Here is a 25,584-nt window from a genome sequence, read left to right on the forward strand (position 1 = left end):
CCCCCTCCCCCTGTGTACAACCCCCTGCTCCCACTGGCAGCACATCCCACATACAGTATATCACAAAAGTACACCCCTCACAATTATGTAAATTTTTTATTATATCTTTTCATGTGACAACACTGAAGAAATGGCACTTTGCTACAATGTAAAGTAGTGAGTGTACAGCTTGTATAACAGTGTAAATTTGCTGTCCACTCAAAATAACTGAAGACACAGAAATTAACCACTTACAATACAGGGCACTTTCACCCCCTTCCTGCCCAGGCCAATTTTCAGCTTTTAGCGCTGCCACATTTTGAATGATAATTGCGCGGTCATGCAACGCTGTACCCAAACAAAATTTTTATAATTTTTTTCCTACAAATAGAGTTTTCTTTTGGTGGTATTTGATCACCTCTGGGTTTTTTCTTTTTTGCTAAACAAATAAAAAAAGACCGAAAATTTTTTGTTTATGTTAAAATTTTTGTAAACAAGTAAGGTTTCTCATGCACTGACGAGCACTGATGAGGCTGCACTGACGAGCACTGATGAGGCTGCACTCAGAGGCACTGATGAGGCAGCTCTGATGGGCACTGATGATGAGGCACTAATATGCAGTACTGATGGGCACTGATAGGTGGCACCAATATGCAACATTGATGGGCACTGATAGGCGGCACTGATGTGCAAATTATAGGCAGCACTAATAGGCACTGTTGGTGGCACTGATAGGCAGCACTGATGGGCACTTATAGGTGACACTGATGGGCACTGATAGACAGCACTGATGGGCAGTGATAGGCGAAACTGATGAGAGGCACTGATGGGCGGCACTGATAGATGGCACTAATAGGCAGCACTAATGAGGAGGCACTGACAGGCATTACTAATGGGCACTGATTGAAATCCCAATAGGCGCTGATTGGCATCTTCAATTAACACTGATTGACATCCCTGGTGGCCATGGGTTGGCTTTCCTAGTGGCATGGGTTGGCATCCCTGGTGGGCTCTAATGGGCATCCCTGGGGGGATCTAGTGGGTATACCTGATGGGTCTGCACAGATAATTAATGCACTGATTATCAGTGCAGACCCTCCCCTGTCAGGAGAGCCCCCGATCGGCTCTCCTCTACTCGCGCCTTCTCAGCACAAATGGAATAAAGCTGATAAACGGCACTTCCTGGTTACAATGGGACCAGCTGTGATTGGTCACAGCTGATCACATGGTAAAGAGCCTATGTCATAGGCTCTTTACTGGGATTGGAGATGCGGTGTGTCAAAGTGACACACCGCACCACCGATCGGCGCTCTGCCCGCCCTTGCGGGTGCGCACGAGCGGCTTATCCCACTGGACTTCATATGTCACCCAGTCAGGATAACTTAACTATTTTTCGGCCATCATTCTGTTATATGACAGGCGGGAAGTGGTTAATATCTTAACCGCTGGCAACAAAAGTGAGTACACCCCTAAATTAAAATCTCCAAATTGGGCGCAATTAGCCATTTTCCCTCTCCGGTGTCATGTGACTCGTTAAGGTCTCAGGTGTGAAAAAGGAGTAGGTGTGTTAAATTTGGTGTTTTCACTCTCACTCTCTCATACTGGTTACTGGAAATACAACATGGCACCTCATGGCAAAGAACTCTGAGGATCGGAAAAAAAGAATTGTTGCTCTACATAAAGATGGCCTAGGCTATAAGAAGATTGCCAAGACCCTGAAACTGAGCTGCAGCATGGTGGCCAAGACCATACAGAGGTTTAACAGGACAGGTTCCACTCAACAGGCCTCACCATGGTCGACCAAAGAAGTTGAGTGCACGTGCTCAGCGTCATATCCAGAGGTTGTCTTTGGGAAATAGATGTATGAGTGCTGCCAGCATTGCTGCAGAGGTTGAAGGGGTGGGGGGGGGGGGGCTCTGCCTGTCAGTGCTCAGACCATACGCCGAACACTGCATCAAATTGGTCTGCATGGCTGTCGCCCCAGAAGGAACCCTCCTCTAAAGATGATGCACAAGAAAGCCGCAAATAGTTTGCTAAAGACAAGCAGACTAAGGACATGGATTACTGGAACCATGTCCTGTGGTCTGATGAGACTAGGATAAACTTATTTGGTTCAGATGGTGTCATACTTGTGTGGCGGCAACCAGGTGAGGAGTACAAAGACAAGTGTGTCTTGCCTACAGTCAAGCATGGTGGTGGAAGTGTCATGGTCTGGGGCGGCATGAGTGCTGCCGGCACTGGGGAATGCAAACATGTACTGTGCCATGACATACTGAAGCAGAGCATGACCCCCTCCCTTCAGAGACTGGGCTGCAGGGCAGTATTCCAACATCATAATGACCCCAAACACACCTCCAAGATGACCACTGCCTTGCTGAAGAAGTTGGGGGTAAAGGTGATGGACTGGCCAAGCATGTCTCCAGACCTAAACCCTATTGAGCATCTGTGGGCATCCTGAAATGGAAGCTGGAGGAGCACCAGCTTCGTGATGTCTTCATGGAGGAGTGGAAATGGACTCCAGTGGCAACCTGTGAGGCTCTGGTGAACTCCATGTCTAAGAGGGTTAAGGCAGTGCTGGAAAATAATGGTGGCCACACAAAATATTGACACTTTGGGCCCAATTTGAACATTGTCACTTAGGGGTGTACTCACTTTTGTTGCCAGTGGTTTAGACATTAATTGCGTGGAGTTATTTTGAGGGGACAGCAAATTTACACTGTTAAATAAGCTGTACACTCACTACTTTACATTGTAGCAAAGTGTCATTTCTTCAGTGCTGTCACATGAAAAGATATAATAAAATATTTACAAAAATGTGAGATACTGTATATTTAAAAAAAATCATACTATTTTTGTGTGTGTCTTTAGTCATGTGATATCACAAGTCATCTTTCTCCATATCTTTCCCTGGAGGTGGGCAGGTCCTAAATACTGCAAAGGGCAGCACTATGTCTCTACACCATTCTCCTGTGAGCCCAGGGTGGTGTGGGTCCATGACAGTCTGGACTCACAAGAAGTGGGTTGAATGATGCTGGCTGGCAGCATTTGTGGAAAAGAAATACTGTAGAGGACAGATCCAGATTCAAGGTGATTATTGCAGCAAAGGTTTGTTTTAACATGACCTAGCCTCTTCATTTTTTTATAACCAAACTGCAGCTTTAAATTATATGTTCACCTTTTTGAAAAAAATAAATAAAATAAATGCACATATTTTTGTTATTAACCACTTGCCAAGCGCCAGCAGTACATAAACTGTGGCAAGTCGGCTCTGTCCCGCGAAATGACAGAACTGTCTGTCATTTCGCAGGACCGCTAGTGGGGGAGCGCGCACACAAGGGGAGCCAATAAGCTTGTCCGGCGGCTGCGATTGCCACCGGGCAACCGCAATCGCTCCCCATGGAACAAGAATGACGGTCTGCCGTTGTAAAGACGACAGACTGCTGTTTTGTCAGTAATGGACCCAGGGATCCTGTGTTCCTCCTATTTTATAAAAACGCCAGTATCGTTAGCTGTAGAAAGCTGTAGCTGTAGAATGAGTTTTTCAGTGTTTTTTATCAAAACTATGCTCAAAAACACTGATAAATAGCAGCGTTTTCAGGATTTCTTTTTTTGTTTTTCAGTGTTTTTAAGCTTTTATCGCAGTTAGAGCGTTTTTACAGCTGAAAAACGCCTCTTAAAATCCACTAGATCTGGGGGTTTTTTTCCAGCGAAAAACTGCCCTGCCAAAAAACTCTGATAACAGACTTTGTGTGCTTGGACACATAGGATAACATAGAAAAAAAGTTACAGTGTATCACTCTAACAGATAGCGCTCTGATAATGCAAACAAAAATGCAAAAACTTAAAAACAATAAAAAATATTAGTGAATAAAAGTTCATATGATGTAAAACACCTGGTGCTGTTCTTCATGCTGATATAATAATGTGCCAATGCTCTATATACATATAATAGGTGAAATACTCCTTTTTCCAAGTCTCCACTTCCACCCACCACCTCGCATGCATTTGGTGATCCCTCTCCCGTTGGATGAAAAACTTCACCAGCTACAAATGCCTTCCACTCTCATGGTCGGCAAACCAGCTTTTTAGTTGGTATCACCAACTCAAGGGCAGGTGTCACTCACTCCGCACAATGTAACATCTCAGATATCATGTGGAAACAAAAGGGGAAACCTTCAATGGCATAGTAACCCAAACCACCAAAATGTATTAAAAAGATAAAAAGAGCTGCTCACATTGTTTAAAAACAGTTTAGGCATTTACAGTTTGGATCACATGAAATACTGCTACCGTATCCTATCTCACCACCAATGGACGCTAACAATATACATCCCAATGTCTACTCTGGTTGCTGTGTAACCAACCCCTGTGACGAAGTTGGAGGTGACGAAATGCGTCGGGCGTGGGTACATGGCCACAGTGACAGTGCATATTATTTAGCACTGATCACTGCATTAGTGTCACTGGTCCCCAAAAAATGTCAAAAGTGTAAGTTAGTGTCCAAACTGCTGCAATATCGCAGTCCCAATATAAGTCGATGATTGCCACCAATTCTAGTAAAAATAAATAAATAAAAATACCCCATAGTTTGTAGACGCTATAACTTTTGAGAAAACCAATCAATATAAGCCTATTGGGATCTCTTTTTTTACCAAAAATATGTGGCAGACTACAAATTGGCCTAAATGTATGAAGAAATTTGAAATTTTTTTTATCGGATATGTTTTATAGCAGAAAGTAAGAAATATTATTTTGTTTTTTTGTTTTTTTTTAAATTATGATCTCTTTTTGTTTATAAAGCAAGAAAAATTGCAGAGGTGATAAAATACCAGTAAAAGAAAGCTCTATTTGTTAGAAACAAAGGACATATAGTTTATTTGGGTACAGCGTTGCATGACCGCGGAATTGTCAGTTAAAATAACGCAGTGCCGTGTCACAAATAATGGCCTGGTCATAAAGGGGGGTAAATCTTCTGGAGGTCAAGTGGTTAAGAACAAAGATATATCACAACAAATTTTCACTTTTATGAGCTCAGGTCCACTTTAAAGCGGTAGTAAAAAAAAGATGCAAGGTAAAGGCATAATGTGCATTATGAAAGACTTACCTTCAAACTAAGCCCTTCAGCAGCACGCTGTCACCGCTGCAGAGGCTTCCATTTTCGCCCGGTCTTTCTTCTGGGTGAAGATGGAAGCCTTTACTATTTTGTATTTTCTTTTTTTTAGGATTTTCCCCTAAAAAATCTCATAAGTGCATTCGATAATACCATCAGGCACTTGATGAATGTGCTTTGAAAGTACTTTAAAATGTGGTTTGTTTTTACCATCGGTTTTGGAATGATTGGAATTTTCTGAAAAAAAAAAAAACATTCACTGTGAGAATTTTGTTTATTAGAGAAAATGTTCTATCCTGTTCCTTTAATTTTTTTTACTCAATATGGTCAGAAACGATCATTGATTCAACCCCATTACCTAAGCATAGCGTTGCAGTCATTGCATTTTCGCAAAAATATCATTTGATATTTTCAGAGGAGGGGGACCCTGCCAGGTAGGCTGTACGGGGCCCGAGTGATTTCTATCAGCAGCACTGGGAACATGTTAAATGTTATAACCTAAAATCAGGCGGAACATGTAACACGTTCCCAAAGGCAAACTCATCCTTTAACCACTTCAATACCGGGCACTTTCACCCCCTTCCTGCCCAAGCCAATTTTCAGCTTTTAGCGCTGTTGCATTTTGAATGACAATTGCGCGGTCATGTAACACTGTACCTAAACCAAATTTATGTCATTTTCCCCCCACAAATAGAGCTTTCTTTTGGTGCTATTTGATCACCGCAAGGTTTTTTCTTTTTTGCTAAACAAATAAAAAAAAGACCGAAAAGTTTGAAAAAAAAAAAAGTTTTTTTGTTTATGTTATACAATTTTGTAAATAAATATGTTTTTTCCTGCACTGATGAGGCTGCACTGACAGGCACTGATGAGGAGGCACTGATGGGGTGGCACTGATAGGTGGCACTGATAGGCGGCACTGATAAGCACTGATATGTGGCACTGATAGGTAGCACTGATATTCAACATTGGTGGGCACTGATAGGCGGCACTTCTGGGCACTGATAGGCGGCATTGATGGGCACTGATAGTTGGCACTGATGGGCACTCATAGGTGGCACTGATGGGCACTGATAGGCGGCACTGGTGGGCACTGATGGGCACTGATAGGTGGAACTGATTGGCACTGACGGGCGGCACTGATGGGCACTGATAGGCGGCACTGGTGGGCAATAATGGGCACTGGTGGGCGGCACTGATAGATGGCAATGATGGGCACTGGTGGGCAGCACTGATGGGGAGGGCACTGGCGGGCAGCACTGATGGGGAGGGCAATGGGGGGCTCCCTGAGCCCTGAGATTGCCATCCCTGGTGGCCATAGTGGGCATCCCTGGGGTCATGGGTGGGCATTCCTGGGGTCATGGGTGGGCATCCCTGGTGGTTCTAGTGGCACCCCCCCGAGGGTCTGCACTGGTAATCAATGATCTGCGCTCCTTTACTCGTGCCTGTCAGGCACATACTGAGGAAAGCCGATCAAGGGCTCTTCCTGTTTACTATGTGACCAGCCGTGATTGGACATAGCTGGTCACATGGTAAAGAGCCTACGTCAGTAGGCTCTTTACCGAGATCGGAGATGCAGGGAGTCAGTGTGACACCTCGCATCACCAATCGCCGCTCTGCATGCCACCAGGGGGGCGCGCAGAGCGCATTATCCTGCCGCCGTCATATGACGTCCGGTCAGGATAATGCAACCACATTCCCGCCGTCATTCTGCTATAGGGCGGGCGGGATGTGGTTAAAGAGGTTGTAAACCCCCCCCTGTAAGTTGTACCTATAGGTAAGCCTATAATAAGGCTTACCTATAGGTACTATAAATATCTCCTGAACGTGCACTGTTTACTTTTCTTGCAGCCAATGACGTCATCGGCACATGCGCTCTGAAGGAACGGCCACCCGTGCCGTTCCTTCAGAGCCCTGTGCCTTGAACGGCAGCGGGAGTGAAGTCATCACGCCTCCGGCCAATCAGATGGCCGGAGGACGCGAACCAGGAAGTAGGACCCCGAAAATGTCAGCTGTGTCACTGCTGAGTGGGTGGCACTGCGGGGGCTTCTTTCTAAGGTAAGTATTTCATAATGAGCTAGTATGTGATGCATACTAGCTCATTATGCCTTTGTCTTACAGGTTTTTTTTTTTCCGTTTTGTTTTTTTAGTTTACAACCGCTTTAAAGCGGAGTTCCGGCCACAGAATCGTTTTTTTTTTTTTTTTTAAATACTTCCCAAATAGTGATCCACCGCCCTTCATACATCCGCTAATCTGGTTTTACACAGTTTAATGAGTGATTTGCAATCATAAAATCTTACTTTAGAAATCATCTGCTGAGTGCCGCCATCTTTGTTGTGGTCACCCGAAGCCGCAGTATGAAAATGTATGCCCTGCTTCCTGGTTCTTGCTGGATGGGGCAGATGAATGCAGCACAAAATCTCGCGCATGCCCAGTACTATGCGATCGCAATAGTAAGGGTTTCCATAGGGACGCCTATCATCGTGTTATTTCCTGTTTGCAAATAACGCGATGAGAGAAGCGGCCGGCTGCCTATGTCACTGCCCATTGCCTCCTGAGAGTGATGAGTAAGAGCTCCCAGGACGCATTGCAGGACAGGAAGTGACGGCACTGGCCACGCCTGCAGAGGGAGGAAGTGGAAGGAAGGTAAGTATATTTTCTTCTGAAACAAGGTAAGTAAAAAAAAAAAAAAATTGTGAATATCCAATTGTTTTTCAGGTGACACTAAGGAAGTGGATGGCACAAAATCTATTGTGACGATTTTGTGACCGGAACTCCGCTTTAAGAAAGTTATTAATCAAGAACCCCCCCCCCAATCGTAAAAACACTCATCCCTGGCATCCAGAGCTTTACAGGAGATATGAGTGCTTGAAATCCCGAGAAAATGCACTCCTACACTGAGTTTGAATTCGGGCCAAGGTATTTTTTTTTAAATAGGGGAATGATTTTTAATCAATGGCTAAGGGGATATCAAAAAGCAGATCTTCCATTTTTATGGATAATACATGCAAAATTGTCATGACACAGTGCAGGTAAGGCTAAATTTTGATTAGCATCTAAACAGCTGTGTCTCAGAAAAGCGATCTATATTAGGATCTCTTTTCAGAGGCATTTAAAAGGCCATGCCTTCTCATAGCCTGTTTTAACCTCATAATTGCCACACCAACGTGCTTGTGGGCCGTTTGCGGTGCTTCTCCATTCGCATCAAGTAGCCATAGTTTTTGCTGTGCAAGCATCTCAACTGTGACATGTGAACACCCCTGTCTGTTGCCTTTGCAGCTTAAGGGGGGGGGGGGGGGTTAGCGGGTGCTAAAAATGCTGCTCAACCACACAGTTTTTTTTAATGCCCCCCAAATCACAAGTCTAAACAAGCCCTTCGAATAGAATAGTATGATTTTACTGGTTTTCGAAGCATCCTTAAACTGTACATATTTGGCCATCTTGTTGTTAAGACATGTGTTTAAAGCATAATGTTGCCTAATTTAATACACCACTTGGAGCGTATTACTGGAAACTCTAAGGAATAAACAGCTAAATAAACGTATCAGTAAAATCTGCTTGTCAGTGCCAGAGCGAACGTCATTCACATCCAGGCCAAATGAGACGGAAGAAAACACCCAGCGATATTGTTAAGACTTTGCTAAGTTAATGACATCTCATTGTGAAAATACATAAATAACCACATAAGAGGAGCTCAACGTGTATCACATCCTTCTTTTTCTGACCACCTTTTGGCATCTCTCCTGAAACCACAAACACTGACCCTGTGTTACCGCTGTTTACAAATAAAAAATTGGACAGCATTAACATATTTCCTTTCTTTTAAAGGGCAAATTTACTTTTAGCTAAAATACCCCCAACCCTCCCTCCCTAGCCCTCAATACTATTGTAAGCTAACCCCCTTCTCTACGCAGACACTTCCTTCTGATAATTTTCCTGGAAAGTTCTGTTTAGAATCCATTCACACGGCGATGTGTGCGCTGAGCGCACATAAAGGGGCGCACGTTATATAAGGGAATGTCCACTTATTCAGGATTTCTGGAGGGATATTGTAAGGGATATCAATGTGGTGTCAGCCTTGTCTGTGCCATTAGATCCCAGGGTGCTCCTATTGGTCATGGGTGATCTGGTGACACAGGCCACACATGCAAGGTTACTATTATTTTATTTATGTTTTTACGCTAAAAAGGCTCTTCTGCAGAATTGGAGGAAGGCTGCTCCCCCCACAGTTGTGCAATGGCGCATGTTGGTTGACTCGGTTCTTTCCCTTTACAAGCTAACATACATGGGACGACAATGCCCCCAAAAGTTTGGGAAGATCTGGAATGTATGGATTGAGACCAGATCCCTGCATCTTTAGATTATCAGATGTTGAGCGGCTCACCTGATATGCCTCAGTGGTTGTTTTTGCTATTCGAATCAACCCCAGCCCCCCCCCCCGAGGAGTGGAGAAGGAGGGAGCTATATTTTGGTCCCCCCCTTGTTGGCCTTCCGGTGCTCCTCGCCCACTCCTTCCTTAGAGACCCCTGTACCCGGTATTTCGGGGCTCAAGGCAATGTGTTTACTGTTATCTTGTACCTTTGTGTTGGTTACTCCCTTATGCAATTTTGCCTATATGCAGTTGATGTTTGTATGCACGTGACTTTACATTTTTTTTTTTTGTACTGTACCTCATTGGTTGTATTTTCACTCTGTCAATGCTTGATTTGTCAATAAAACTTTTCTGTTAAAAAAAAAAAAAAGGGGCGCATGTTGACATGCAAAAATGTGCTGAAGTACTTTTTATTTTTTTAAACTTCCCCTGTAAAGATACTTCAACTAACCATTTTGGCTTTTACGTTAAACATATTGGGGTGCACTTACATGCGTCACGTGTTGCACTAAAAAAAACTTAAGAATTTTCTACTTTTTTTCAGAGCAAGGCAGCGCACATCAGCACAATGCACTGGTGTGAACTGCTCATCTTAATATGCATTGCTTTTACATTCCATTGATCATCACATGCCAATGCATCTAGTGTAATTGTACCATTAAACCATATCTACCTTTAACACATAGTACTTGAATCTGTGGACAGAGCTAGTCAGGTGGCAGAAATTTAAAGGAAATAAGCGGCACAACTTCTCCTTTCTTAGATGTGTTGAGTAAAAAGCAGTTATACCAATGTGTTATTCTTCCTTTAAAGTTCAACTCAGTACACCAAAGCAATTATATCTACATATCAGTACAAGGCAGTTTTAGAATGCAGGGCTTACATACAGGAGGATGCTGAAGGCAAGCAGAGGTGGCTCCCCTGTCCTAGCCACTGTGGTTCACATGGCTGCACCAGATAAGAAATTTGGAAAGGCTTATAGTGACCTTCTGCCTATGCAGAGCCAACTCTGTGAGCATCTCTATGCTGTCTCTACTCAACAGGAACATGTCCCTAATTCTAGGCCTACCTCTCCCTCACAAGCCGGTCTATGCCCATGCCAGTAACTTCCCACACTGCAGGCTCCTCTCACGCTATATATAACCCTTTATGAGTAGAAGATGGCAACCCAAATCTCACAAGAACTCTGAGTGCCCAGTGAGACACATGCTCTCTGAAGATGGCGCCTGGAGTCCATGGTAGAGGACATATTGGTGCTATGCCAGGATTTAGCGCTCGATAGTAAACATCAGTGGTCAAAAACATTTACATAAGCTGACCTATATTGACCATTGTCTTTAGGATTGAGTAAAAGCTTGAGTAAAAGTAAACGCTTCGATAAAAATAGCAGTAAAGTATGAGGCCTGGAGCTGTATGCGCAGCATAGGTGGAAGGCCTACATGACTGGGTTTGCAAGTCCAGGCTGTGGTAGGGATTCGGGAGAGGGTTAACCTATTCTGTTGTTTCAAAGAAAATTAGCCTTACCTTATTGGTTGAGTATAGGGTGGGTCAGGGTGTGGCTCTAGTGGTCTGGTAGGGGGAGGCTTAGCTTCTAAGTTCAGTTGGAGAGTTGACAGCCCCAGGCCCTCCCTGAGGGCTTTATGTTCTCCTCTCATGCCAAGGTGGTTTTCGGTTAGTAGTGGTGGGGTTTGATTTTGATCGAAAGTTTCTTGTTATTTTTGTTTTTAGGGTAGGTTGGTGATGTCATAGCAGCGGGCAGAGGTCTCAGGGTTTTTGAAGGCAGGAATGTTTAAAACTTTTGAGAACAATGGGTTGGGTCTAAGTATGGGTGTACCCTTCCCTACTCATTGGCACCAGTAATATGTTATTGGACTGTAACTTGGTAAGCAGTTGTCCCCGAGGAGGTGTAATTGTGGCTGGGGTCTTGATATGCAAGCTGGTGGCAGATACAGTCAGTAGTTAGATCACATGCCTTCAAGAACCCAAGACCTATTATTAAGGCAGTTAGTTACAGTATTGTTATTTTGTTTACATCGAATGTAATATTAAAATGTTTTTTTGTTATTTAATAAAAGCATGCTATGGGCATTCCAATCTAAATAAAGAAGGTCTTGTTTGATTTATTTCTGTGGTGGTATGTTGGGTTTAACCGTGGGTCATGACAGCCGCAACTTTGGCAATACCCCAGTCAAGCTTTGTTTAAAGTAGTTTATCGTGCTCTAAGGAGCCTGTAAATGCTCAGTCACTGCTGGATTATTTTTTACCAATAGTAACCAAAGGGGGGATCTACTTTCACAAATCAGGTGGCATATCATGGTAAGCATCAAGAGGTTGTCCCTTCTCCTCCAGTCAACGTATTCTGCTAACATGCTGCTGGAACACTTGGAACTCCTCTTCCATTCCTGAAGTCTACAAGCCCATTGCCCACTGCTGGAGGTAAACTGCTGAATGCCCTCTACATTGTTAGATCAGACACTGAAAGACACAAAGGAAGCAAAACACAAGTTTATTGCAAGGTTTCTCAAACTTTTTACCTCGGAGGAACCCTTAACAAAAAGTTAAGGGTCTATGGATTTCTGGAAACCCCTGAAATAACTTTCACATTTACAGCTCACAGAACATTGGTGGGATCAGCAAGCTGTTAAAATACTGACAATTCTTTTTAGAAATGGCATTAAAAAATGGAATATTAAAATGTACCTATTTAATGTCAAACTGTGCTTGATTGTGCATACAAGTAAATGATACAGCAGGCACATATCAGGAATATGAATTGTTGAGGGTAACAAACGCTTGAATGCCTATATTGGCAAAGACCTGAACATGCTGCCTATGAAATACCAGTAAGGCTGGGTTAACACATATACAATGCAAATTGAAGCTTCCTTTTCACAGATAATTGACAAAGTAATTTTTCAGGATCAGGTCAGGTTTACATGAGGATCAGGTCTGGATTTTATCCAGCTCACAACTGAATGACATGTGCGATTCAGAAGCGTTCCCGTAAAAGTCAATGGGCCTGAATTCGCACCTGAGCCGGACCGCACTGCTCAGAAAACTGACAGGACTCTTTTTCAATTTGCACTGAATCCGCACTCTGGCTGCACCAGACATATGTGAACAGGCACAATAAAAAGCAATGTTCTTTCACATGTCATGCAAATTGGATGCGGACCAAAACCCATCCAATTTGCATATGTGTGAACCGAGCCTAATTAAGGTAGACATGATAGAAAATGTGACATTTTACTTGTTTGGTTTTATTGACAAGCATGAAAACAAACATTTTCACCAGAAAATTAGAGGTCTGTTTTACCTGTAGTTGGGACATACCCTCTGGGCCCTTTCCTTAAAAATTGGGAGATCTTTTCCAGTTTTTCCAGTTTGTCTCTCTGAAGTATTATGGGTTTTGTATGGAATATTGCAGAGGTTAACTGATCATGCTATAAAACATTAATAAATGCCAATGTTTCTGGACAGATATCTTTCCCCCAGGGGAGGACTGGGCCAGGGGGCAGGGGGGCAATTGCCCCCTGGGCCGCTCTGATGTCCTGTAAAAAGGCTGCACCGCTTCTTCCACAGACATGCCCAAAGGATTCCTGGTGAAGAGAAGTAAAAAGTCCTCGTCACTGACCTACTGAGTCCGGGTTGAAGACAAGGACAGTGCAGACCTTTAGATAATTTGCTGTCTGAGCAGAGGCCGGTTCCGTGCCCCACTGGAGACTCTCCTCCCCTGGCCAGCCCCAACTTAACTGTCCCAGCTCCCCCCAACCACCCTCAGCTGGCCAGGTTGGGAACTTGGATTCAGGATTGAGTAAAGAGTACCTGGAGCAGGGCTTCAGCCTGGAATAGGGGGGGGGGGTCAGGAGGAGGGAGGAGGACGTGAAGAGGGAGAGTGGGAGGGGGAGCGAGATGCTGCACCATGGGCCTTTGGTTTGTACTTTCCCCTTGGGCTGAAAGTTGCCAGTCTGCCCCTGCTTTCCCCCATAAAGCTTTGTCATAATGGAGACATCCAACCTCTGTCCATCAAGCCTAAAATATGACTTTTACTCTTTCCATGTTTTTCTGCACTGCCTCCAGCTGGGAGGGAGTACAGACTAGATTCACACCTTACCCACTTTGTGAGAACATCTTTGAGACCACCAGACAATCTTTTAGAATGGCCTTTCCAAGTAATACTAATGTTAAAGCGTTTCCTACATGTCTTCTCTTCTTTTCTTGGAATGCCAACTCCTCTCTGCTGAATCAGGAGAACATGTGAGCAAGGCCTGTTTCTTGTTCAGTAGTTTCCCCCTGCTGTCCACCAGCTGATCCTCAGGTTACTATCATGACAAGTTCAAACTGTCCTCCAAGTGTGCCCCTCATTCCACACTTTAGTCTTGAAAGTTTCACATTAGGATTATTGAGTCAATGGACCATACTTCTTTACTCACTTGAGTTGGGTACATCAACCATTTTCTCTTACAAGGCTAGGTACTCCAGACTGCTGTGTGCATACACACAGCTGAAGAGTTTTCCCCTCCATTAGCTGTAGCTATTTAGAAGCAACCCTCTTGTTCACTGGGCAAATCAAACACCAACTATACTCCCTTAGTCAGTTAAGGCATTTATTCTTAAAAATGTCTCTTAAAATGTTTAGTTCCAATGTCCTCACTGCTTGTGGAGGCAGGGAGTGCAATTTCTCAGATACTTTTTCACTGCTCTCATGAGTTCTGTGATTCCACCTGCTAGCAAAGTATCATTACATACATTACATATTTCAATAGTCATTGTCCATAGCTCAGACTTCATCCAACTTAAATTGTGCCACCTCTGATAGAGTATGGCACATTATATCCACAACTCACTATACAGATGGTAGGGCTACAAGGCAGCTCCACAGCTCCTAGAGCAGCCATTAACAACCAGGGTTCTGTCAAACCTTAGTGTTCTTCTAGAGGTTAAGAGATGTGTATCAGGTGCGCTAAACTATTAAATAATATAGTCAAATATGTAATCATATAGTGACAGATCAACAAAAATGATGAATTAAGTGAAATAGGAGGACAGACCTTTACACAATAAGTGAGTCCAGATAATAAACAAAAAGGATGACAATCAATAAGAGGAATACAATCCAAGGTAATAAACAATCATACAAATATATATCCAAAAGGTGAGTCCATAAATAAATAGTGAATGTCCAAAATCATGTTCATCCAACATGCATGTGAAAAAAATCCAAAGGTGCAAAATTCAATATAGTAGATGTGGGCAGTGAAGACCTCCACCGTGATTGAATAAGCCCCTTACCAGATGAGATAACACAAGGGCGTAAGTATTATCGGATCCAATATTGGTACCCAGGAAAGGTAAGAAAACCCCCAAATCCCTCTCTCCAAGAGGGATGAGCAGGTCAGCCTCTTACCAGATGGTTCTTAATTCTAGGCAAAGGGATGGAATTCCGCCTGTATTGGGTGCCTGTCCTGTTCCCTGGGATGACTGAATCTATTGGCTCTGGTCATTAGGTATGATTCCCCCGGTAGCCAAAAAAAGAAAACCACTGATAGTGTGATATCTTCTATGAATTTGAAGGTTGTGATCATGGAACTCCTTCAAGAAACAGCCAAGTACCACTCTTTGGAAACAGTTCTTCAGAAATCAAAGAACTCTGGTATTTGGAAGGTACATAATTCACAAAGTTCTTGAGAACTGGCTCAACTGACCCTCTACTTTGTCCACCTAAGCAACGCAGAAGAGTTAGCGGCACTTCGTGGTTAAGGCACTACTGATCATACATCTTTACAACTGCGGGAGAAAAGGTTTTTTCCAAGGTTGCAGCTTTTCTATTTTCCAGCGCACTTTTTTTACACATCACATTCTTCTAGAGGTTGCTAGGGGTTCCTTGAGCTGAGCTAATAGACCCTTCAATTGATGGTGCTTGCATAGTTCTGGATCTAAAGCCACTGTGCACAGTCAGCTGCCGGACGCCAATGATCATTTCAGCTGTTTTTAAGGGTGGCATTCTGATCAACACTGTAAGGGGGCTTGCTTTCTACTGGCAAACAATGGCTTGGTTTTAGAAGGGATTCTTAAGATCTGAAAATATTTAAAGAGTTCCTCTTAGTTAAAAAGATTGAAAAGGGCTGTCCTTATGTAAGTAGCACAGCCACCAGATCCTTGTCTGCAAACCCTGTCTCAGGGGATGTACCAAAAACTAAATTTTGGCAGGGTTCCCTTATCTTTTTTTTACTGTTTCATTGGGATATTATTCCAGGGTCATCTTTTTTTTATATCTTCTTCCCAAGGAGGCTCTCCCAGGAGTAATAAATACCTATGAGATTCTATGGCATACAACCCCTCTCTACCAAGACATTGCAGCACTCAATCATCTTAAGTTAAAGTGGTTGTAAATCTACCTCTACTGATTGTACCCATATAATAAGGCTTACCTATAGGTACTGTAAATATCTCCTAAACTTGCACCGTTCAGGAGGTATTTACTGTATACTGCACCGATGACGTCATTGACGCATGCGCTCTGAAAGAACGGCCGCCCGTGCCGTTTCTTAAGAGCCCTTTGCTGCGCCTATGAGCGGAAGTGACGTCACGTGGCTCCAGCCAGTAGCACAGCCGAAGTCCACGGACCCAGAAGGAAGATGGGCGAAGATGGATGCGGGCTCCAGTGGGGACAACGAGGGCTTTGTTGATGCATACTAGCACATTATGCCCATCGCTTTGCAGGTAAAAAAAAAAAAGAAAACAAAATAGCAGACTATACTTTCTGTTAAAGTGATACTTGCAGGTCTTGTCATTCCCCTAGGCTGGGACTGGACAGTGAACATAGAAATAGAAGACTGGTGAGCTCATATCATTTTTTCTCTGCTGTCTCCTCCTATTAGCATGCTCCTTGCATATCTGATTGGCTATTTGTGTTGCGTCTGCTCCACCCAGTTTAAGCTCTGCTGCACAGTGACTCAGGTACTTTTAGTGCTCTCATTAAAAAATACATTTATTGATGTCTTAATAAATACATAGCTGTAGTAATTTGTGTTTTTTTTTTTTTCATAGCTTCCTGGAGTTCATCTTTAATCATGTACCATGTATGGTATCCAGTCTATATAGGAAGGTTCTTCAAAAAGTTTCTTCACTTTTTAAGTAAGATATATATATATATATATATATATATATATGTATATACAGTATATATATATATATATATATATATATATATCGTGCGGAAGCTTTTTGAAGACCCCTCATATATGTATCTTTACATACAGTATGCAGTAATAAAGCACTACTTATTTGCTTAGCATCTGTAGATGACCAGGTTGATTTATTCATGTGACCCTTTTACCTCCCATTTATTAAAAATATCACTTCATTTTACGTTCCCAGCTTATAGCGCATCGACATGTCAATTTTCCATGCTGGCAGCAAACAAGGCAGAATTATATACAAAATCTAGTCTGGATTTATAAGGGAGCTAATGGAGTTTTAGCCCCAGGCCCCTTTGGTGAAATGGGCCCTTGGCTGCCCCTCCAATCAACCATTGTTCAGTAATTTTATCATGTGATAAGCCTCATTAGCTTAAGTGCAAGCCAGGGATATGAGAGGAGGATTTCGTCTCTCATTACAGCCATACTCTTTATCTACCTAGATTTTGTGAGTCTCCGGAGAATATTATCCATTTCTAAGTACTACTGTCCTTGAATTGGACCGTGCTTTAAAGATTTACGGTGCCCAAAAGCATATATATCGCAGCAGATGTTTTACTGCTTTGTGTGGGTACCAGACTGGTGCCTAATAAATAACGTTTAGCATTTTGCATGACTTTTTCAGGATTTTGTTATTATTAAATCTCTAAGAAAAAGCCTAAAGCTTATCCTAACCAAGTTTTTTTAATCATTTTTCTTTGTGTAAGCATCGTGCTGACTTGCTCAAATTTCAAAAGACCCTTGTCCTTGTCAACTGTGCACATGCCATTGTCTTAGGTCCACGGGCCATGACACTGTGACATTGTGTGCGCACACGTCCTGTTTCTCCATCTCTTTCATCAGACAATCAGTGCCAGTTCATTAGTGATTGGGGCAGTGCCAGCTCCTGACTTATGTGCTGTCTGCTCCCATCTTCCCTCTCAGTGTTACATTGGGGAGTCCAGCCACTCCAGACTTCTAATCAGGAAGGAAATGAATGTTATTCTGAGACAGCTGCAGGGATTCTCTGGCAGGAAAAGGAAAAGCTCAGCTGGGAGAATAGTGAGCGCTTATCAGAGACAGTGCAAAGAACAAGGCTTAGACACACAAGGATGATGACTGCTTTGTCACTCTGGGTACAGTGGATAAATCTCTGTTTGTACAGTGCGGCTTCAGACACACGCAGCTTTTTGTTGATTGCCAACAGAGAGCTCCCGCCAAGGCACAATGAAGCTGCACAAACCACCAACAATATTCAATGCATCTGAGTGTGCGCGAGATGAAACACTATTGCATGTGATACCCAGCACAGCCGCGCATATTCATCCCTTTATAATTAGGGCTCAGTCAGTGCTGGGTACCAAGTTATCTTTATTTACGCTGCAGGCTTCATAAACTGCCAAGACTTCTGTTCTTTCACTGAAAGAGTTTTGAGATCAGGAATACGCAGGTTGTTCTCAGAGAATGTTTAAAGTAGTGATCGACCGATATCGTTTTTTTATTGCCGATACCGATATTTTGGTCATCGCATAACGGTATCGGCCGATATTTTTGGACATTTCAAATTTTTTTTTTTTTTACACAGGTACTCTTGTGGAGGGATCTGGGGGCCCCGAAACCCCTCCTCTGCACCTAAAAGCATTAAAAACGCCAAGTTTGGCTGTTTTGAATGCTGTCATTTTTTTTAATTTGGTGCCGAGTACCCAGGAGTGATGTCATGACATCACTTTTGGGTTTTTACATGGAGACCCGATCAGAGCCGAATGCGCCTTTGATCGGGTCTTCTCTTTGGCGGCCGTGCAGGCTGGTTGCTCGGGTCTCCCGGTGGGACGGGCGAGCCGCGGAAGGCGGCAGGAGGGGGGGGGGGATGTACCCTCCCGCTCCTTGTAATGACAGCCGAGCTTCTCAGCCACATCGGTTGTCATTACAAAACAGCCGACCGTCGGCTATGGACGCTGGTACCGGGGTGATGCCTCTAGCTGCAGGCATCACTCCGGTACAAGCACTTTCCCGAAATATCAACAATATCAATAACCTCAGGGGCCGATTCCGATATATCGTGGAAAGTGCATATCGGCCCCCGATATATCGGCTTTGCCGATAATCGTCGATCCCTAATACTTACCTTCTCTGTGCAGTGGTTTTGCACAGAGCAGCCTGCATCCTCCTTTTCTCAGTTCCTCTTTGGCGCTCATGGCCCCTCCCTTCCGTCGAGTGCCCCCACAGCATCCAGCTTGCTATGGGGGCAAATCCAAGCACAAGAAAAGTATTGACCGCACTCCGACATGAAAGACAATCAGTTTCCTTGATTGAATATAATATCCAAGTATAAGTATCCTGTACATAACAGGCAAGCTAAAGAAGCGGTGGGGGGGGGGGGGGGGGTGGCTTCCCACAAAAAGAGCTTTCTTTTGGTAGTATTTGATTGCCTCTGCATTTATAAACAAAAAAAAATAGCGACAATTCTGAAAAAAAAAAAATCCCAATAAACGTATTTTCATTGGTTTGCGCAAAAGTTATCACATCTACAAACTAGGGGAAATATTTATGTAATTTCTATTTATTTATAAAACAAAATGCAGCGCTTCAAACTAGATAAGATGGAACATCAAATAAATAAAAGAAGTCCCAAAGTATTAGTTGTGCCAAAATCTTCCACCATAGTGTATCATTCATATAAAGGTGTAAACACAATCCTCCACCATCACTGATAAATACACTGACTCTTACCACATACCGTGGACCATTATTTCCAAAAACGCTCATCAACATCCAAGTTTGGGCACATAAGAATCAGGAGAAATGAGCGGGAGAGTCTCATAGCGTAGTAGATTGGACTCAAGCTTATTAAAGATAGAATAACACTCGGCAAACAGAGAACAAATATCGCCTGTATGTTGTAATGTAGTGGTGTTGTTTCAAACCAGCAAAATGGCCAACCTCCGTTCGTGACAACGTATGTGCATCTCCTGCTGATTTCTCCTGAGTCTTATGTGCCCAAACTTGGATGTTGATGAGCAGTAAGGATTCATCCAGATTAGAGGCTATGTGATCCTCTTGAATCACTCAATGTGCATTTGACCATTGTGCAAATAATGGTCCACAGTATGCGGTAAGAGTCAGTGTTATTATCGGTGATGGTGGAGTTTCGTGTTTACACCTTTATATGAATGATACACCATGGTGGAAGATTTTGGCACAGCTACTATTTTGGGACTTCTTTCATTTATTTGATGTTCCATCTCATCTAGTTTGATAATGGATTAATCTATTCCTTTAATCTATGTCACCATGTGAATAGCCTTTACCTACACTCCTCCCATACCAAATCAAATGACCCACTTAGCCCTGGGTCAACTTGTGCTCACAATACTAGCCGGGGGTTTCTACCACTCCTTGACTCCGTATCCGCCAGTCTCCTTATTCAGCAATGGATTAATTAAATGTTCTTTTTGTCACCTAGCCCAACCCAAAGAAAATGACACCCACTGTCAGGGCCCCCACACCTTACCCAGCCTTGTGCTGGTGCTTACTCAGCCCCCATTTACCCCCAACTGCCTCTTTTACTGCCCACTCCTGCTGCTTGTAAAGGAGTTGTGCCTGTCACAGTTCATGGGTTGAGTTGTGGGCGGCCAGCAGCATACAGGGACATGCAGGAGGAGTGGTGGTGGTACCATGCTCCCTGCAGGCAGTGACTGCATTCCCTTAGCATTAAATGTTCACTATCATGCATTCAGGCAGGCAAAGTCTCAGCAACATCTTTGCATTGTACTGTATTAGCACTGCCATTTGTTGTGCCACTGATCAATGACTCACTCAAATACTTTACCGGCCAGGCAGGCCAGCTAGGAGAGAGTGACTGCTGTTTAGGAAGGGAGTTGTAATTTGCTGGACCCATCCAGCATGTGGGGGGCCCTTAGGGACTTTGGGGGCCATGGGCTTTTGCCCAGTTTGCCAACGCCAACCTCGGCCCTGCCTGCATGTAAATGTGGTGAAGAATATAAATAAAAGTGTGTGCAATACAAATAGAAATTTGCATTTGGAAAACAAACATTACATGTATTATTCCCATGCAGTTATCAAACTACAATATTAGTTAGCTATAATGGTCCTTTAAGGCCCACTGGAAGACAGCTAAATCTAGAAATATATTGGAATTTTAATCCAGGGATCCAGAGACAGGAACTAGGATGTTTGTCTTATAGTCTTATTTTCATCGTTGTGCAAGGGTTGTGGGTGATGAGATGTCTTCTCAGCATTGTCACGGACAGCAAAAGGTCTTTGTGGGGAACAAGCGCTTTACTCTACATAAAATAAATGTAATCTTGATTTAATACATTTAATCTTGATGAATTGAGGTTTTTTTTAATGCTGTCTACTTTCAGTAATCTTCAATCCATCATATAGAAGTTGTATAATAATGGGTTAAAGGCTGCGTAATTCATTATTTATGTGTATGTAATCCCTAAGGGCCATTCACACCATTGTGTTGGAAAATGCCCATGTATTTCCTTAAAGTGTATAATCCGTTTTTAGTGCTTTTTGTAAAACAACATAAGACACATTCTACATGCTTTTTGCATCTGTATAAAATGCATTTTCTTCCTTTTTGTTTCCTCTCTCCATTTTGTGGGTTGTATCTATTGGAAATATGGGCATGCGACCTAATGCATATTGCAACACATATTGTGTTTCTAGTGCAATTTATATGTGTTGACTTTGACATGCTTTTTTCCAAAATACACAAAAATTACAGCAACAGGGTTTTTTTAAAATGCAGTGCACTGCCCTCTATCGCAACATACTGTGAAGAGCTCACAGAATATAGTGGCAACTATTTTTCAATGTGCTGTGAATCTGTGCTATAAAACTTTTATTTTTTTAATTTTCTCTTAGAAATTATCTTAGACATCCTGGGTCACTGCCTGTTCTTTACCCACTTCAGCTCTGGAAGATTTAACCCCCTTCATGACCAGGCCATTTTTTTTGCGATATATAGCACTGCATTACTTTACCTGACAATTGCACGATCGTGCAATGCTGTATCCAAATAAAACGTATGCCCTTTTTTCCCCACAAATAGAGCCTTCTTTCGGTGGTATTTGATCACCTCTGCAGTTTTTAGTTTTTGCGTCATAAACAAGATCGACAATTAAAAAAAAAAAAAAATATATATATATATATATATATATATATATATATATACAAACCCAATTCCAAAAAAGTTGGGACACTGTACAAATTGTGTGTAAAAAAGGAATGGACTAATTTACAAATCTTATAAACTTATATTTTATTCACAATATAATATAGATAACATATCAAATGTTGAAAGTAAGACATTGTCAAATGTCATTTTGGATTTCATGAGAGCTACACATTCCAAAAAAAGTTGGGACAGGTGGCAATAAGAGGCTGGAAAAGTTAAATGTACATATCAGGAACAGCTGGAGGACCAATTTACAACTTATTAGGTCAATTGGCAACATGATTGGGTATAAAAAGAGCCTCTCAGAGTGGCAGTGTCTCTCAGAAGTCAAGATGGGCAGAGGATCACCAATTCCCCCAATGCTGCGGTGAAAAATAGTGTAGCAATATCAGAAAGGAGTTTCTCAGAGAAAAATTGCAAAGAGTTTGAAGTTATCATCATCATCTACAGTGCATAATATCATCCAAAGATTCAGAGAATCTGGAACAATCTCTGTGCGTAAGGGTCAAGGCCAGAAAACCATACTGGATGCCCGTGATCTTCAGGCCCTTAGACGGCCCTGCATCACATACAGGAATGCTACTGTAATGGAAATCACAACATGGGCATAGGAATACTTCCAGAAAACATTGTCGGTGAACACAATCCACCGTGCCATTCGCCATTGCCGGCTAAAACTCTATAGGCCAAAAAATAAGTCATATCTAAACATGATCCAGAAGCGCAGGCGTTTTCTCTTGGCCAAGGCTCATTCAAAATGGACTGTGGCAAAGTGTAAAACTGTTCTGTGGTCAGACGAATCAAAATTTGAAGTTCTTTATGGAAAACTGGGACGTCATTTCATCCGGACTAAAGAGGACAAGGACAACCCAAGTGTTATCGGCCCTCACTAACCTGCATCTCTGATGGTACTGGGTTGCATGAGTGCGGGTGGCATGGGCAGCTTACACATCTGGAAAGGCACCATCAATGCTGAAAGGTATATCCAAGTTCTAGAACAACATATGCTGTTGATCCCCCGTTTATCTCAGCGGGGGATCGATCCGCTGATCGCCCACTGAGCAGGAGGATGACAGCTGTTCTCTGCTCTGTGTGCGGAGACACAGCTGTCAGTTCCCCATGCATCTCTATGGGGGAATCGGATGGGAATGGACCGTCGATCCCATCCAATCCGCTGGACGGATGGAAAATAGGGTCTCCATCTGTCCAGATTTGACGGATCGGGTTGGGATGTCAGGGGACCGATGTCCCATTGGGATGCATGGGGGGACCATTCAGATCCGCCAAAAAAACTGACAGGCGGGTCCGCGTGTGTGAAAGAGCCCTTACATCGGTTTCCTCCCACACTCCAAAGACATGCTGGTAGGTTAATTGGCTTCTATCCAAATTGGCCCTAGTATGTGTATGGATGTGAAGTAGGCAGCTTAGATTGTATGTTTCTTGAGAGCAGGGACTGATGTGAATGTACAATATATTTAACCACTTGCCGACCTCTGCACGACTAAATACTGCGGCGGTCAGCCCCTCCTGGGCAAAGTGACGTACCGGTACGTCATTCGCCCACGAGCCTCTAGGGGGCGAGCGCTCACTGCCGGAGGCGCGCTCCCGCTTGTTCCCTGAAATCCCCGCGCGAGTGACCGGCTGCTCCGATATCCGCCAGCCACTCGCGATCTCCCGCTGGAGAGGGAGAAAGGCAGACGGCTAATGTAAACAAAGCCGCCTGTCATTCTCCCTGGTGTAACTGCAGAGATCATACGGTCCTGCTATGTAGGATTGTATGTCTTTGTGGTTACATCACAAGCCACGCCCCCCCACAGTTAGAATCACGCCCCTAGGGATACATTTAACCCACTGATCACCAATAAATTTAACCCCTTCCCTGCCAGCGTCATTTTTACAGTAACAGTGCATATGTATAGCACTGATTACTGTAGTAATGTCACTGGTACCCCCAAAAGTGTCACAAATGTCAGTCAAGGGTCCGATCTGTCCGCCGCAATGTCGCAGTCCCACAAAAAAAATCGCAGATTGCCGCCATTACTAGTTAAAAAAAAAACAATAAAAATTACATAAATCTTTCCCGTAGTTAGTAAACGTAATAACTTTTGCGCAAACCAATCCAAAAACGCCTTTTGCGATTTCTTTTACCAAAAATATGTAGCAGAAAACAAATTGGCCTAAAATGTTAAAAAATTTTGATTTTTACATTTTTTTGGGGGGGAATTTCATTTAAAAAAATGTGAAAAATATTGTTATTTTTTCAAAATTGTCGCTCTTTTTTTGTTTATAGCGCAAAAAATAAAAATCGCACAGGTGATCAAATACCACCAAAAATAAGCTCTGTTTGTGGGAAAAAAAGGACGTCAATTTCATTTTGCCTGTTAAAATCACGCAGTGCCGAATCGCAAAATAGGCCCTGGTCTTTGTTTGCACTATATAAAAACCTGTAAAAAATAAACCTATTTGATAAGTGGAAAAAAACCAGTTGATTTTGTTAGAAATTCAGAGCTGTCCTGTGTCCTCTCCACACTTCCTGTTTCTTCCCAAAGAACTCAATAATCAGCCTTTATATTTCAGGAAGATTTTAGAGGCATGCATAGGTGTGCGCACAGGGTGTGCTAGATGTGCCTGGGTACACCCTAATCACACAGTGTGGCGCACATTCCCCCTGTTTAAACCCCTGATATTTCACCAAAGCCCCCTGACAGGGGCTCCTAAAAAAATTGTAAAATTGAATAAATTGAACAAAAAAATAAAATTGTAAGAAATAATAAAAATAAAAATTACTGACACCAAGCCCTGCCCAACTCACGTGTTTGAGCTTTGAGGTGCACGCCCTAATGCAGTAGGCTGTGCACACCTATGAAGGCATGGTTAAGCACCTTAGCAAAATACACTGTACTGGGCTGACAACATACAGTATCTCACAAAAGTGAGTACACCCCTCACATTTTTGTAAATATTTTATTATATCTTTTCATGTGACAACACTGAATAAAAATACACTTTGCTACAATGTAAAATAGTGAGTGTACAGCTTGTATAACAGTGTACATTTGTTGTCCCCTCAAAATAACTCAACACACAGCCAATAATGTCTAAACTGCTGGCAACAAAAGTGAGTACACCCCTAAATGAAAATGTCCAAATTGGGCCCAAAGTGTCAATATTTTGTGTGGCCACCATTATTTTCCAGCACTGCCTTAACCCTCTTGGGCATGGAGTTCACCAGAGCTTCACAGGTTACCACTGGAGTCCTATTCCACTCCTCCATGACGACATCAAGGAGCTGGTGGATGTTAGAGACCTTTCACTCCTCAACCTTCTGTTTTGGGATGCCCCACAGATGCTCTAATGGGGTTCAGGTCTGGAGACATGCTTGGCTAGTCCATTACCTTTACCCTCAGCTTCTTTAGCAGGGCAGTGGTCGTCTTGGAGGTGTGTTTGGGGTCGTTATCATGTTGGAATACTGCCCTGCGGCCCAGTCTCCGAAGGGAGGGATCATGCTCTGCTTCAGTATGTCACAGTACATGTTGGCATTCATAGTTCCCTCAATGAACTGTAGCTCCCTAGTGCCGGCAGCACTCATGCAGCCCCAGACCATGACAATCCCACCACCATGCTTGACTGTAGGCAAGACACACTTGTCTTTGTACTCCTCACATGGTTGCCACCACACTCGCTTGACACCATCTGAACCAAATAGGTTTATCTTGGCCTCATCAGACCACGGGACAT

This window comes from Pelophylax lessonae (genome assembly GCF_965119305.1).
Source record: "Pelophylax lessonae genome assembly, chromosome: 1".
Classification (NCBI taxonomy): domain Eukaryota; kingdom Metazoa; phylum Chordata; class Amphibia; order Anura; family Ranidae; genus Pelophylax; species Pelophylax lessonae.